Here is a 13,649-nt window from a genome sequence, read left to right as displayed (position 1 = left end):
TTTCTTAAAATTCACTTTCACTGTTACTGCTCTGGTTTCTGGCACAGTGCTGCATTATTTATACCTCTATTACAGTCTCTGATGGGCAGAGCCAATGCAGAGGTGGTGTGATCAGCCAGCTAAAACCAAAAGCACATTCTGGGCAACACCTTCCTCTAGAAGAAATTCTGCTCTGACCCAAGAGAAAGTTGTGAAAGAAGACTTGTTACACCTTACAGCAGCTTGTCTGAATAACCTTCAGCATTCACCCAAAGCAACAAACTCCAGAACTGAATAAGGCAGCAGCTATTGACCAGCAGGCTCTGGGAAATTTGGCCATCAGTAAGAATATCTTTAACTTTTTAGCAACTCTCCAACAGTTCTGTGTGTACACTAAGGGCACTTTTTCTTAGTTATTGAGCCTTGGACCTACTGTAGCATTTTCAACCCTTTGACTCTCTCACCTACGACCACAAAAGATTCAGTCAATATATATCCACTGTGCTTTCACAGATTAACTTTGTTTCCTGGTGCAATAGCTAGATATTTTCCTTCCCTTTCCGTACCTTTGGGCCATCTTGACAGGCCTGGAACTGTTTTGCATTGCAGATCAATGATACTGCATTGATGTAGTATACATTTTTCTCTCATATAAAAAAGGAAATGTAAAAAGGGCCATTTAGGGCTCCACCTAAGCTGGAATAGGGGCTAGAGATAGGTTCTTCTCCTTCAAACTCCCATATGGGCTATTCAGGCCTTGGTATTCAATGCTATGAACTCCCTGAAGAACAGACGTGCTATGCCTTAATGCCAGTAGGACTAAGCAGGCATCACAGATAAGGGAAGAAAGAGATACAGATGTCATCACTTGGCTGATGACCCAGGTCAGCCATAGCACAAGCATGAGGCACAGTGACTCCCAGGCATGTCTATGAGAATCAAGGCTTCTTGGAGATGCTCTTTTTCCAGATCAATGCCTGACTGTGTATTTCTGCCTGGAAGAGAACCAAGTATCACATTCTCTTCCCTCTAAAGCAGTAAAACTGAGGGGAGGGAGCTTCCATCCCTTTTGCAGCCAAAGTACAGGCTCACTTTCAGGCCGGGTGTGAAACAGCCAATTATGCCAGTTCAACAGTGGGGTCAATGTGATTTTGCTCATAAGGCAGTAGTAGGAGAATGACATAAAATTTGGCTTTGCACATCCCAAAAGTTTCTTCAGCTTCCTCTCCAACAGCTTGAACTTTCATTCCTTAGAGAAAAGTAATTCATAAAAGACAGCGCCATCAGCTAACAACAGTCTCTGCGTGCTCAGCATGCAAGCAGCTGACATAGCCTCACTGGAAGGGCAGTGTATCCCCAAAGGAAATAGACATAAGAAACCTTTGAGAATCATAATGTCAGTATGGCTGTGACTCTGGCATAGAGACAAACACCAGGTAAAGAAAGAAGTAGCCAAAGTGAATGGTATATGTAATTTCTGTAAAGCCAGAAATTCAGTCTTCGGTAACTGCTGTTTTGACCTTTGCCCTCCTGATCACAAACAGGCTCCCTAGAAGAGTCATCCTAAAGGGAAATTCCAAAATCCCACCACCTCCATCTGTTTTTGACCTGGAATAAGGCACAGAATATTTACTAGCACTAGCATCAAAATAAACAGAAAAGGATGTCACAAATGCAGATAATAAACAAGGAAGACGTAACAAATGCAGATAGTAAACATTATGGCACAAACACGGACAGGAACACATGTGATTATGGCAAAGGTGAATTTAATTCTTTCTGGGACTATGTTTTATCTAATACATCAATGAATCATCACAAAAGTAGCATTTGGAGATTGTCTTTCAAGAACTGGAGTTTTTGACTGGCTCACATACCAAAAAAAGCCTCAGTAACACAGTGGTACTCTTGCTACCATACAGCTTTCTGTGGCACAACCCAGGTAGGCTGCTGCTGCTGGGATGAAAACTCCTTCACTACAACTGATAGAGACAGCTGTGATTTTGGTGCCTGAAGTCAGGATGAAGTCTCCCAGTAATGTGCTCCTTCCCCTCCCTTTCAGGCTACTCACATCAGCCAGCTGGATGAACTTTCAGGCCCAGCTTAGGACAGGATCTTCTGACGACGACTTGTACTCTGTCTTCTCTTCACATGCAACTGCTACATAACAGCTCATACCTACAAAAGCCAAAGAGAAAGAAAATGCTTATTAGTGCCATTAGTCCTGCTGCCTAACACATCTACAGAGAGGGCTGTACCAAAGCAATGTCATTCACAGAAATAATGCTACTTTTAGATGAAACAATTACCTCTGTTCACCATGCAGGAAGCATAGCATGGTTAGTATAAACATCAGTCTGCCCAGATCCACATCCCAGCATCCTCTGTATGAGAACCAATATTTATGGTTGTCTCCAGGGAAGGCTGAAACCACATCCGTTTTCCTGCCTTTCTGTTAGAGATTCCCCCTCGAGCAGCAAGGAAAGCTGAATAGCACAAATATTCACACCTCCTTAGAACCTACAGTCTGTTTACCAATGTAAATTGCTGTTGATTTCATTTCATTTAGTATACTAGTTTGTAAAATGCAAAAAGAAGAAGTAAACACACATCTATGCTGCTATCCCTGATGTGTGAATAGGCTTGTCTGACACAGAGCCTGGGCTGGGAACTAGGGATAACAACAGCCATGAAATGCAACCCACCACCGCCAGGAATAAAGAAGGAAGGATAGATAGTAAATGTATATTAAGAAACACACACATTAGGTTCTATTCAGACAAATTCCTTAGTTAGGATACACAACTAGACAGACACAGAGGCAGAATTCACACAGAAAAATTTAATACTTTTTTTCATGCATCAATGCTTACTAAATGAAATTATTTAAGTCCAGTCCAATATTAAGTCTAAATGGTATGATCTGACATAGATTTGATGTATGGCTGCACAACTTCATTGTTTCACTCAATAACATTAACAGCAGTCTGCTGTAGTGAGATGCCTCTGCAGTTTGACTTATAAGGTAAGTACTGACACCCCTCATCTTTAATCATGTCATTTATCAGGCTGAACTAGTCAGCCTGTCACCCTGAGTTTCTGCTCTATTGAGTGAACAGAGGGGATCTTCCAGAGGGCAGTGCAACGTTTTTCTACACTACCTTCCTCATACTTCTCTGTATTGAAGAACTTTAAGAAGAGGTTGAGGAGACCAACTAGCAAAGTTTGATGCCTGTGCTGGATGGCTGAACAAATCATATGTGTTTTATTCAAGCTCTGAGGGGAGTGAAGTCACATTTCTTTCAACAAGCAATGCAGGACCAGGACCTCCAAGGGCCTTGTACAACCAGACTGTAAGCCTCACCAGTTAGATATCCTCATGGCAGTGCACACAGGGCAAAATCACAACACAGAGAAAGCAGATGATGATGCTCAGAGGGAAAAGCACACATAAGGAGTATCAAGGACCTTGCATAGGAGCCATCTCAGACCATGCTTACAGAGCTCCAGTAATACGATTTTTTTCCAAGCCCCAAGACTTCTTTCAATACCCATGAAGATCCCAAACAATGAGCCTAGATGAACCAGGATAGTTTTTCAACAAAACTAGAATAGTCCTAGGAAAACACAAGCTGAAACAAATCAGAGTTTTCTGTTGAGGATGGTCTAATAGTTTCTCCATCTCCAACGAGTCAAAAAGGATCAGCAAAAGGACACACATCTGAAAGGCTTATTGCTAGTACTAGAAAAAAAAATCTTCCTATAAAGATGTCCAGAGTATGCCCCAAGAGAGAGTTAATATTCCAGTGGCAAGGTCAAGCCTGGTTTTCCTGCAACACAAGAAGCTGCCCTGCTGGCATTAACTGCAGTTTGTTTGCTTTCCCAACCTGCCTTGTCCTTGTGAGTTGGCAAAAGGCTGAAGCTGGCCAGAGTCCCAACTACCAAAAGCTGCCCAACGCAGAGAACTGCTATCACAAGAGCAAGGCTGAAAAGGGGGAGGAGAGAGTAAATGGCACAAAACCCAAAGGACAGAAACTTCTCTGATGCTGAGAATTGTAACAAGTAAGGCTCTAACCTGGCACATAGCCAGGGAGCTCAGCAAGACAAGAGAATACAGAGGAAGGTTATGACTGGTCTGTGCCCCAGTCTAGAAGCAATACCAAAATGCTCAAACTTTCCCCTTGGAAATATGCCCCACTTTAGCTCTTGGAGGACCATAAAAAGCTATTGTTACTGAAAAGTCTATGCAGGACTCACAGAAAGATTCAGTTTAGACAAACTTTATACCCACTGCTGTGGGAGTACTTCACTTTCTGTGAAGGGCAGCAAAATTAGGGAGCTGAGAGTGTCAGAAAGAAAGGACATCATACCAAGAAGTTTTCAACATGTTTTAATTTTAGTTCTCTTAGTAAGCCAGCTGTGTCCTGGCTTTATCTATTTCTAAGAGTTTGATTTCCACCATAGAAGCTAAGTGTAATGAAATAGTTTCTAATAATACAAAAGGTACTTGGATACTGCCTGCATAAGAAGCCAGCAACCAGCACCAATGATAACTGAGCTGCTCAGTGAGCTACAAAAAGCAAGTTCCACATGGAAACTTTGAATCAATGCAGCAGGTGAGAAAATCAAGCAAATGGAGAGAAAACAAAAAACCCACAAAACCAAACCAAACCAAAATCTCACCACACTGCTAATAAAGAGGTTTAGAGTTTTCTTCCTTCTTTTTTTTCCCCTTTATTTTTTATAACTAAGGGTTTCCCTAACTCTAGACTCATTTTGAGTTTAAAGACAAATAAACTACTGTGGCTTAGTGCAAACTGCAGATTGTGTCGTTCTGATGCATTGAGTGACAGCCTCAGTCTGTCCTGGTACCCAAACCTGGTATAAGAGGTTTTTCAGAATGACATGGGAAGGGAATAGCAGGAGCACCATGGGGATGAGACTAAAGTACTAAAGTCTACAATTTTACAGATGTTTCTGGAGGCTGTTTTATTCCATACTAAGGACTGATACACTAGCTGACAATACTACAGTAGTGCAGAATCAAGCTCTCTTGCTTCTTCTTCCTTTTTCAGATCAACAGCCAGGCACATCTTAAAAGAGTTGGACACAGGCCACACTCAAACCACATCCCTATGGAGGAAGGAATGCTGCCAAAAGCAAAAAGGAGAGGTGAGAAACAGGAGAAAATTTCTTGCTGCAGACAGTGGCCAGGCATGATCCAGAAGGACAAATCTATGAATACACTTATGAGCCCTGATAAGGACACCTAGTCCCAAGTAACCCACTGTAGACAGAAACATCAGCTCAGCATGCTGCTATTCTTGCAGTAATTTTCCACACTTCACAGCCTGAGCTCACACACAACCAAGCAGACAGCACAGCTCCCAGTACCCCTTAGGCAGCAATGGAAAACAGTCTCCAAGTGATCTCACACCTGAACACAACAGGAGGGCAGCACACACACACACAGAGCCTCCAGTTCAAGAACTGGAGATGCCAAGCAAAAGAAACATAGGAGTCTCACATTGTTTTCAAGGTAAAAAGAGAAAGGGCCTGACCCTGCTTGACTTCATCCTGTTGTTTGTACAGCACCCTGTGCTTTGGGCACTGAGCTGCAAAATCAAAGCAAGTACAATGGCAATGAAAATATAATCAAACACATCAGTGTGGGACCAGCTTTGCAATGGAAAAGTAAGGAGCTGGAAACTAAGATCAACAAACAATCCTCAGATCTAAAGGCCATTTAGGAAAACAATAAATTCAAGCAGCTCTGTAAGACTAGTAGGATAAAAACATTATATTTGCCATTGTCCACATAAGAACAGGCAGTCCCTTTTCAAGGAATGTAAATGGGCAAGACATATGAAGGGGAAAATGATGCATGGATGAGGAGTGATTTGACCTGATCACACCAGAATCAGTGCCAGGAACAAACTGTGACTCCAACTTTCCTAGTGCAATGCTCTTCCCATGGTCTATGCTGCCTCCAAGGCTAAAAACTGACATCCACCCATTTCGTTTTCACTGAAAACTGCTTGACACCATCCCACCTGCTGGAGCTCCCTGCAGAGCTCATAGCAGAGGTGTTCAAGTGAGCACTTCATAATCCACAGAAGGCTGAATCCACCAAGCTAAACGGAACAATGTGACAATAAATCAAGCTGATCTATTTTCTCAATGCTGATCATAAAGTGCTCACAAGGACCCTTCACCTGGCAAAGCTACAAGTGAGGCCAACCATCAGTATTGGTCAAGCAACAAGAGGAAGCAGTGGGGAAGGGAAGACAAGGGTCCCTGTCTTTAACCTGATCAACTGTTTGCTAAGTTGACGCTTGTCCTTGGTCTCAGATATAGTTATGCCCTTCCACTCTGGAAGTCCTAAGACTTGTCATTCAGCTCAGGAGAGATATCAACAGGTCTTTTGAAAATTTCTTACCTGACCCACTCCATCACAAGAGTTCTAGCTTAAGTATCAAATACAACAAAAATGCCTTGTGGAGCAAAGATCAAATTCTGATAAATTTTTTACAAACTAAAATTACTAATAATAATGACAGTAGTAGTAATAATCATCATCATCATCATCAAACTTACTGATAAGCCATCTCTAATATCCTTGGGTTTTGGATAGTTTATTAGATTTTACAAAACAAACTGTTTATATGCTATGAATATGGACTGCTTAGAGACAGATGGGCAGAGTTCAGCCTGTCCCTATGGACTAGAATGACTGAAAGAATACGGCTTTGGGCTAACAGAAATACTAAAGACAACAGTGATGCTGTTACAAATCTACACACAAGGCCAAATCCTGCTAAAGCATGTCATTTTCAGTGAAGCCAACAAAAGAGGCACAAGTGCATTTCAGGGTAGATCCTGATTTCTCAAGACTGGCTTAGATTTTCTCCAATATGCAAATGAACTCTTCTGCCTGGCAGACCTTTCATTTTAATGAGCTTATGTAAACCAGTGGCTTTCTTCACCCACTGCTCAACAAACATGACCTATATAGTATGTGACCTCCAAATGCAAATTCCTTACATGGACTACTTGGGCTCAACTCTTTTGAGAAAAACTGCTAGCACATAACTGATTAGCTCAAGCTGCCTCCTCAGAAGAGGCTGCTGCCAGAATTCCTCTTTCAGCTTTGCTCAGTCCATGTACAAAAGACTGCTTTTTTTTACCTGTCCAAATGAGTCAGTAAAATCCATTTCACCTTGTCTCCAACACAGTGCAGGCAGCATACACCTCCATGGCATAGATAGCAGGGCCAGCCTGGTGCAAAGCACCCCTGTTTGCTCAGGTATGCCTCTTTCTGCATACCAGCAGGCAGCATTCCAGCAGCACTTTGTAGAAGAAAAACTGCCCAGAAGCAGCTAATACATACAAACCACTAATACAGGCCTTCCCCAAAAAATTACCCATTAAGACATGCAGGAAGCTGGAGAGAATGGTAAAGTGGCAGCTCTCAATATGACAGAATTTAAGAGCACATCTGCACACAAAGGAAGAAGTGGATATCTGCAGAGCAGGCATCCCTGTTTCTTCTACATCTGCATCTCGAAACTGAGTTCAGGAATAAACAGAAAACAAACATACAAAGGAACAACGTCATGGTACATCTCAACAATCACAGAGAACCAGGCTTGTAGATCAACCAGATCCTTACGATGTAATTTCAGCAACACACATTTGATTACCCCTACAATTCACTTGATACTTCTTGAAAGGGAAAAAAAAAGGTGTCACCAACATGTAGATGGTGATCAGAAAGAACAGCACTGCAGTGATGCCAAAGCTCAGGGCACATTCTCACTTTGTTGCCATTTTCCATTAGCTAATACTTTCAGCTCCAGAGAGGTGAGATATGACTCTGCCCAGGGTAATACCATCCACACAGAGGTTACTCTCGACTGACCCCAACCTAAGGAAGATTAGAGTCAACCCCTCCCCCTCCCACCTCTTTCACCACCTCTATATTTAACTGCAGATTAACTCATTTCCTCTATCCACATGTATGATTAAAGTGCACCGAGTGCTGTCAGCTCAAGCAGAGCCTCAATGCATCCTCATGCAAATCACCACTCAGTGCATGTTTTAAAGTATGTCAAGGAGGAGAATGAGTCACACCTTCATACTCACAAAATCACACACTTGCTTCTCAAAAAGTAAAACTGGCTGGCAGCCCAGGTCCCCAGAATAGTAAGAGATATCTCCAATTCTAATCTTTCCCTGTCTGTTACATAAATCTCAGCGACATAAGAAGCGCCACTATTTACCAATGTGTTTGAATGAAATGTGGGTCAGTGACCAAAGCAAAGGGTCAAACACAGTGACCTGGCCTTCAGGCACTGCATTGATTACACTTCTCTAGGAAACAATAGCCTCTCATTCCAGGAAGAGGGGAAAATACTGCAACAAATTCTCACTGAGATCTCATGCTCACTAGGTTTGGTTCAAAGAGGCAGAGAACTACAAAACTGCCTAGAAAATTGAACCACCAGCAGGGAAGAGAGAGAGAAATAGAAAGAGCTGAAAGACTTCTCAGCCTGCAATGCCACTCATGAAGGGCTTTGTACAAGGATGAAAATGCTTCCCTCAGACTGTAGCCCTCCACCCACTGTGAGGCAGACTCCCAGGAAGGAGAGAGGTGCTCTACACTGTGAAGAGGCCAGCAGTCACAGCCCCAGGGCTGCAGGGATCCCACCCTTGTCTGCTCACAGCACTGCTGTGCTCCAACCCTTGAGGGCCACAGGCAGCACCTGACACTCCCATGGAAAGCAGGTGCCTTTTGCATTTGTACCCTCCCTCTGCATCTCAAGACACTACACCAGAAGACAGCATTTTATTTCTATCTGACCTCTCTCAAAATCACTCGGAGACCTGCTTTATAAGATCTTTATCACAGCTTGAAGCAAACATTAGGAAGTCGTAAATAAAGCCGGGACTTTAAATCCAGCCACATGAGTTAACACCATAGGGAATATAATTTTTCACAGCTAGCAACTACAGTAATGCAATTAACCTCAATGAACACAGAAAGGGTGAAGCATGCAAAATTGAGAACAGGAATAAGTTTCTTGCCTTAGATTTTATATCAGTAATCCTCTAAAGTAAAATACTTGTTTTCCTCATCTCCCTAATCTCTCTTGGTCTAGTACTTCAAGCAATGAGGTTCCCCTTAAATTCCAGTGGCTAAAAAAAGAGGCCTCCCTATTTTTGCCAAGAATAATAGAAAATCATTGTGGACAGCAAGCAGGGAAACATGCAGAAGAGCTACTGGCATTTGCTTCAGCTGAACAGCTGGAATAAGTTGTCAATTCCCCTTACTGTATCCTCCAACTGCACTGCCTGGCAATAGGGGCTACTAAAAAAGGAAAAAGGAAAGAAAATGCTTATGACAAGCTTATAACACATCTCAAAAGCAATCACTGCATTTCCATTATTCAAGAAACTCTGAAAAGACAAACAGATGGAAATGAGAAAAGAAACAGTAGAATGACAAAGAGGATTCAGCCATAGATTGCAAGAGCAATGGGGCATGTCAGGCAGATGTACCATTGCCAGAGCAGAATCTGTCTAACACAGGGAATGTATTGCCTGTGAATGAAATCAAAACATGCTGTGCAAAGACAGACACAACTGCTATTATTTGGTGCTGCCATGCATATACCAAAGAGAGATGAACATACACCAAAATACAGAGAAGAAAGAGTAAAGTGGCTGAAACCTCCCATGAAAAGAAAGACCTACCTTGCAGGGATCAAAAACTACCAAGGTGGTGGTAGTTCTCTTTCAGTTCAGGCATTCCCAGAGGGCTATATCAATTGTCACAATTTTCCATTTATTTAAGCATGTATTTTGGGGTGAACATGTGTTAGGTTTTTTTTTCTGGCAGTATGAGGTCACTATATAAAATTTATAGCAAACTTAGGACACAACTAAAAATCAATAGCAGGCTTCCAGTGAGCTGAGAGGCTGAAACACTGAACAGATGGAAAGGAGAAAAAGAACAATGCACAGCATGGGGTCACAATCAGTTCACAGAAAAGACACACAGTCCATGAGCTGTGTAATAGATGTGAAAGGCCTCCCTGCTTTCTCTATACATTGGCTCCATGTTGCAATAAAACTGCAAGCATGTCTCACGGAAGCAAGTCACATTTCTTGCTTCTATCCCTGTCTGCCAACGTTCTTACACACCACCACCCCCTGTGTTTGCACACATGCTTATTTTATTTTTCTGCTGAGACTTTAAAAATGCAGTTCTTTTTGTTGCTCTTGTAATTCAGAAATTGGACCCTGAAAACACAGTCTATTCTTGGCAAAACAAAGGGCAAAAGACTCTTGATGAGGTCTACAGGACAAGAAGAATACTTCCTGTTCTAAAGAACAAATTAATGTTTCATATTTCTTTTAGCCTCATATTGTTTTGATGTGTTTATATAACAGAAGAAATGAAAATTGACTGTAATCAATATGAGACAAATTCTCATCAGATTCCCTTCCAATTCTGTATTTTGTGCCTAAAAAGTGCAAGTGACCAAGTAGCTGACAAAGTTATCTCAGCTATGATTGAGGTGATGCTAACAGTCAGGCATCATTAAAATGGGTGAAAACAACTAACAAAGAAATGTCTTCTGCTCAGACAGCCTTTCTGAAAGTCTAACCCTCAATCAGTCATCAGCTCTCAGAGGGTCAGTGTTTGGCCCAGAGCATGGCAAGCCATAGCTACTTCACACTGCAGGGTACTGCTACAGGACGCTGAAGGGAGAACACGAGACAGTCTCAAGGCTGCTATTTCGGCTGGATAATGCACCACTGGGGTGGCAGGATCTTACAAAAATGATTTAAGACAACTCCTCCTTGTCTTAAGCACAGGAAGGGAATAATGGAAGGAGAAGCCTGAACCTGGTATGTGGAAGCTGTGGAAGTCCAGGGACCACACCATTACCTGGGCTGGGATTCATAATGAACCAGGCAAAAGCCACAGTAAGAATCAGGCAGACTCTTGAAGCAGCAGCCCAGAAAATCTGACTCGTTAACCAATGTATAATTAAATAATACCAAGGAACATTGTAAGATCAGACAACTGAATTAAATCAGTGCTTAAGAGAAAAGGTGACAAATGTACATTGAGGTTACAAAGAAGGATTAAAGGAGTATTTAGCTGAAAAAGATGGAAGCATAGAAGAAAAGCTGATTAATTTCAGGCTGCAAGTCAAATAATGAATGAATAATTGTGAAGCAAAATTGGGAAGCACTGATTTATCCTGCTCCATGCTAGAAGAAGGCGCTAGGTGTAATAGATATTATTTTATAAAAATAAATCTTTAAAGTTGGCATGAAAATCAGCCTGAAGAATTTATTACCATAGGGCAGGAAGGGAACACTGTAGGGAAATATCTTTACTGGCTTTCAAAAATGATTAGACAATTATATTAACATAAATAATAGTTACAGCTGGCAGAGCTACATGAAGAGTTACAAGAATAATCAGCCCAAAGGCACCTCTCTCCTCCATCTGCAGCCCAATACTTGTGCCTTCAGGCAAGGTCTGCTCTTTCTGAGTCACTGCTAGAATTAAACAGGTTGTAAAATTCCTATTTGGCCCTTACATGGTTTTGAGTGTGATGGATGCTCCAACCATGGGTTTGGATTCTCAGTAGTTTTGGGATGTGCCCATGCCAGTGAGCAAGGCTGAAGCTTTGTCTGGTAGGACTGGATATTCTACTCCTTTAGTGAGCTGGAAAGCTAATGAGCACAGCAGCAAGTTGCTTACTTTAGCTCAAGCATTGTCCCACTAAAGTCTGCCCTAGCTGTGACTCAGTCTGCTCTTGGGAATGAAGATGAGCACCAAAAAAACATCTTTGGTCTTCATACTCAGACCTCCCCAAAGTCCAGGAGATTTGACAGATTCATTTTTCATATGGCCTTAAAAGCCACCCTGTCTTCAACAAAGTCTCCATGCTAAAAAACAGCCCAGATTTTTAAAATCCAAAATAATTCCAAAATGTCACTGCAAAAATACTGAATTCTTCACACATCGCTCTAGTTGAGTAACAACATTCAGTCTTTAACCAAAAATCTCCTGGGGAATTCCTGAAGCTTGAACCTATTCAGAATTGCCCTCAACAGAGTTGCTCTAAACTATATACAATCCCCCAGTTAGTTAAGGATGGACATAGCACAAAGTTCCACCTCCTGGTCTGATAACACCTTTGGACACTGCACATCTAGTGTGGTGTTGTCAGTTCCTACAGTGTGTGATGTTTTCATACAGCCACACCTGATGAAAATGAGAGATTGCATGAGACTCTCAGCTTCCCTGTAAGATAAATAAAACAACAACCCCCAAAATAAAAAAACTCATGGTGAAGAAAAAAAGCTTGGAGAACCAGGAAAGATCAGAACAAGAAGTCAAAGAAAAGTAATTCTAATATATATTCTTGAATGACAAGCAGAGATAGCTTAATTTGGGATGAGGGGAATTCACATTCTGATTCAAGAACGTTGAAGTGGCAATACCACGAACATAGAACATAGGACTTCACAGGGTCCCCCAGGCATTCACTCTTAGGAAATACAGATCCTACTTTATACACAGACCTACAATACCAAGGACAAAGAAGGGGAAAGTCAAAAAGAAGCTGAAATGCTAAACAGCTGAATACTTGGTAAGGTGTATCAGGAGTCACTGCCATCCTCTGACCATCACATGAGTGCTCTGGGTGCTGTGACAAGGTGATGTACTCCATTGAGGATCCCCCAGCAGAGCTCAGTCACTTCTGCCTGTGCACACTGAGAGCCAGAGCAGCAAACACGTCAGACTTCTGCTACATGCTGCCAGGTGTTTGGCATAGCTGGAAAAAGCCCAACCTGAACAAAATCAGAGGTTTTCTTCAGCCTCTTAGCCCTCAGCCTGTGATGCCCAATGTAATTTCAACAGCTCAAGAGAAGGAAGAGCTGAATTCTCACAGGGGACACTTGCTTTCCCATCTGTCTTTCATTAACATACTTGATCAGAAATTCTGTCCTCCCCTGATGCAAGAGGATGTGCCTTGGTCAGCCAGAGAAACATGAGAATGGGATGTTGAGCTCAGCAAAAAGAGGCATAAGTGTCAAAGCGGTAGTTCTCCTTGGTCCAGCTACTTTCACAGTTTACTCTGTGGCAGGCATGACACAGAATTTGATCCTGCCTTGCAGGGGGTTTCCTCTCCTGGGAAGTCAGGGGATACTAACCCGTAGCAGGTCAAATGTGGACTGAATGCAGAAGGTGCAGCCATGCCAACTCTCATGCCTTGACTGCGATTCCCACAATAGCTGGGTTTTTCTGCATCTCATGCAGTAACCAGGAAACTTAGGTTTCAACTAAGCAAAAAAACAAGGTTCTGGGAATGCCTACTCTGCACGATGTGGGGTTATACAAAGACTTGCGAGCAAGCTCTGTGCTAGCTGTTAACTGGCTATGGCAGCATCATGCTCCTGGCCACAAGGAAGGCTGCTGCCAGTCCCAGTTGAGATCAGCTAAGTGTTTCATTTGTGTATTTCCAGTGCAAATCTACACCAGGCCTAGGCATTTTTCACCTCTTACATTCATACAGGCTGACTTCCCCTTAAAGATACTTTTTTTGCCCCTGAAGGCCCAGGCTGGACATCATCCTTCA

The 13,649-nt window shown here is 42.3% G+C and overlaps 1 protein-coding gene across 8 annotated transcripts in view; it reads right to left on the bottom strand.

Annotated features, from left to right (window-relative positions):
• Nucleotides 1–13,649, bottom strand: part of SORBS1 (sorbin and SH3 domain containing 1) — a 161,465-nt gene that overhangs the window by 80,490 nt on the left and 67,326 nt on the right. For all 8 annotated transcript variants that reach the window (XM_084210796.1, XM_084210811.1, XM_084210791.1 and 5 more), the window contains one exon: nucleotides 2,051–2,157. The gene's annotated coding sequence lies outside the window, so the exon portion shown is untranslated. The remainder of the gene's footprint in view (nucleotides 1–2,050; nucleotides 2,158–13,649) is intronic.

The sequence above is a fragment of the Fringilla coelebs genome (genome assembly GCF_963513975.1).
Source record: "Fringilla coelebs genome assembly, chromosome: 8".
Lineage (NCBI taxonomy): Eukaryota > Metazoa > Chordata > Aves > Passeriformes > Fringillidae > Fringilla > Fringilla coelebs.
The sequence above is the reverse complement of the archived record's forward strand: the minus strand, read 5'-3'. Positions and strand labels throughout refer to the sequence as shown.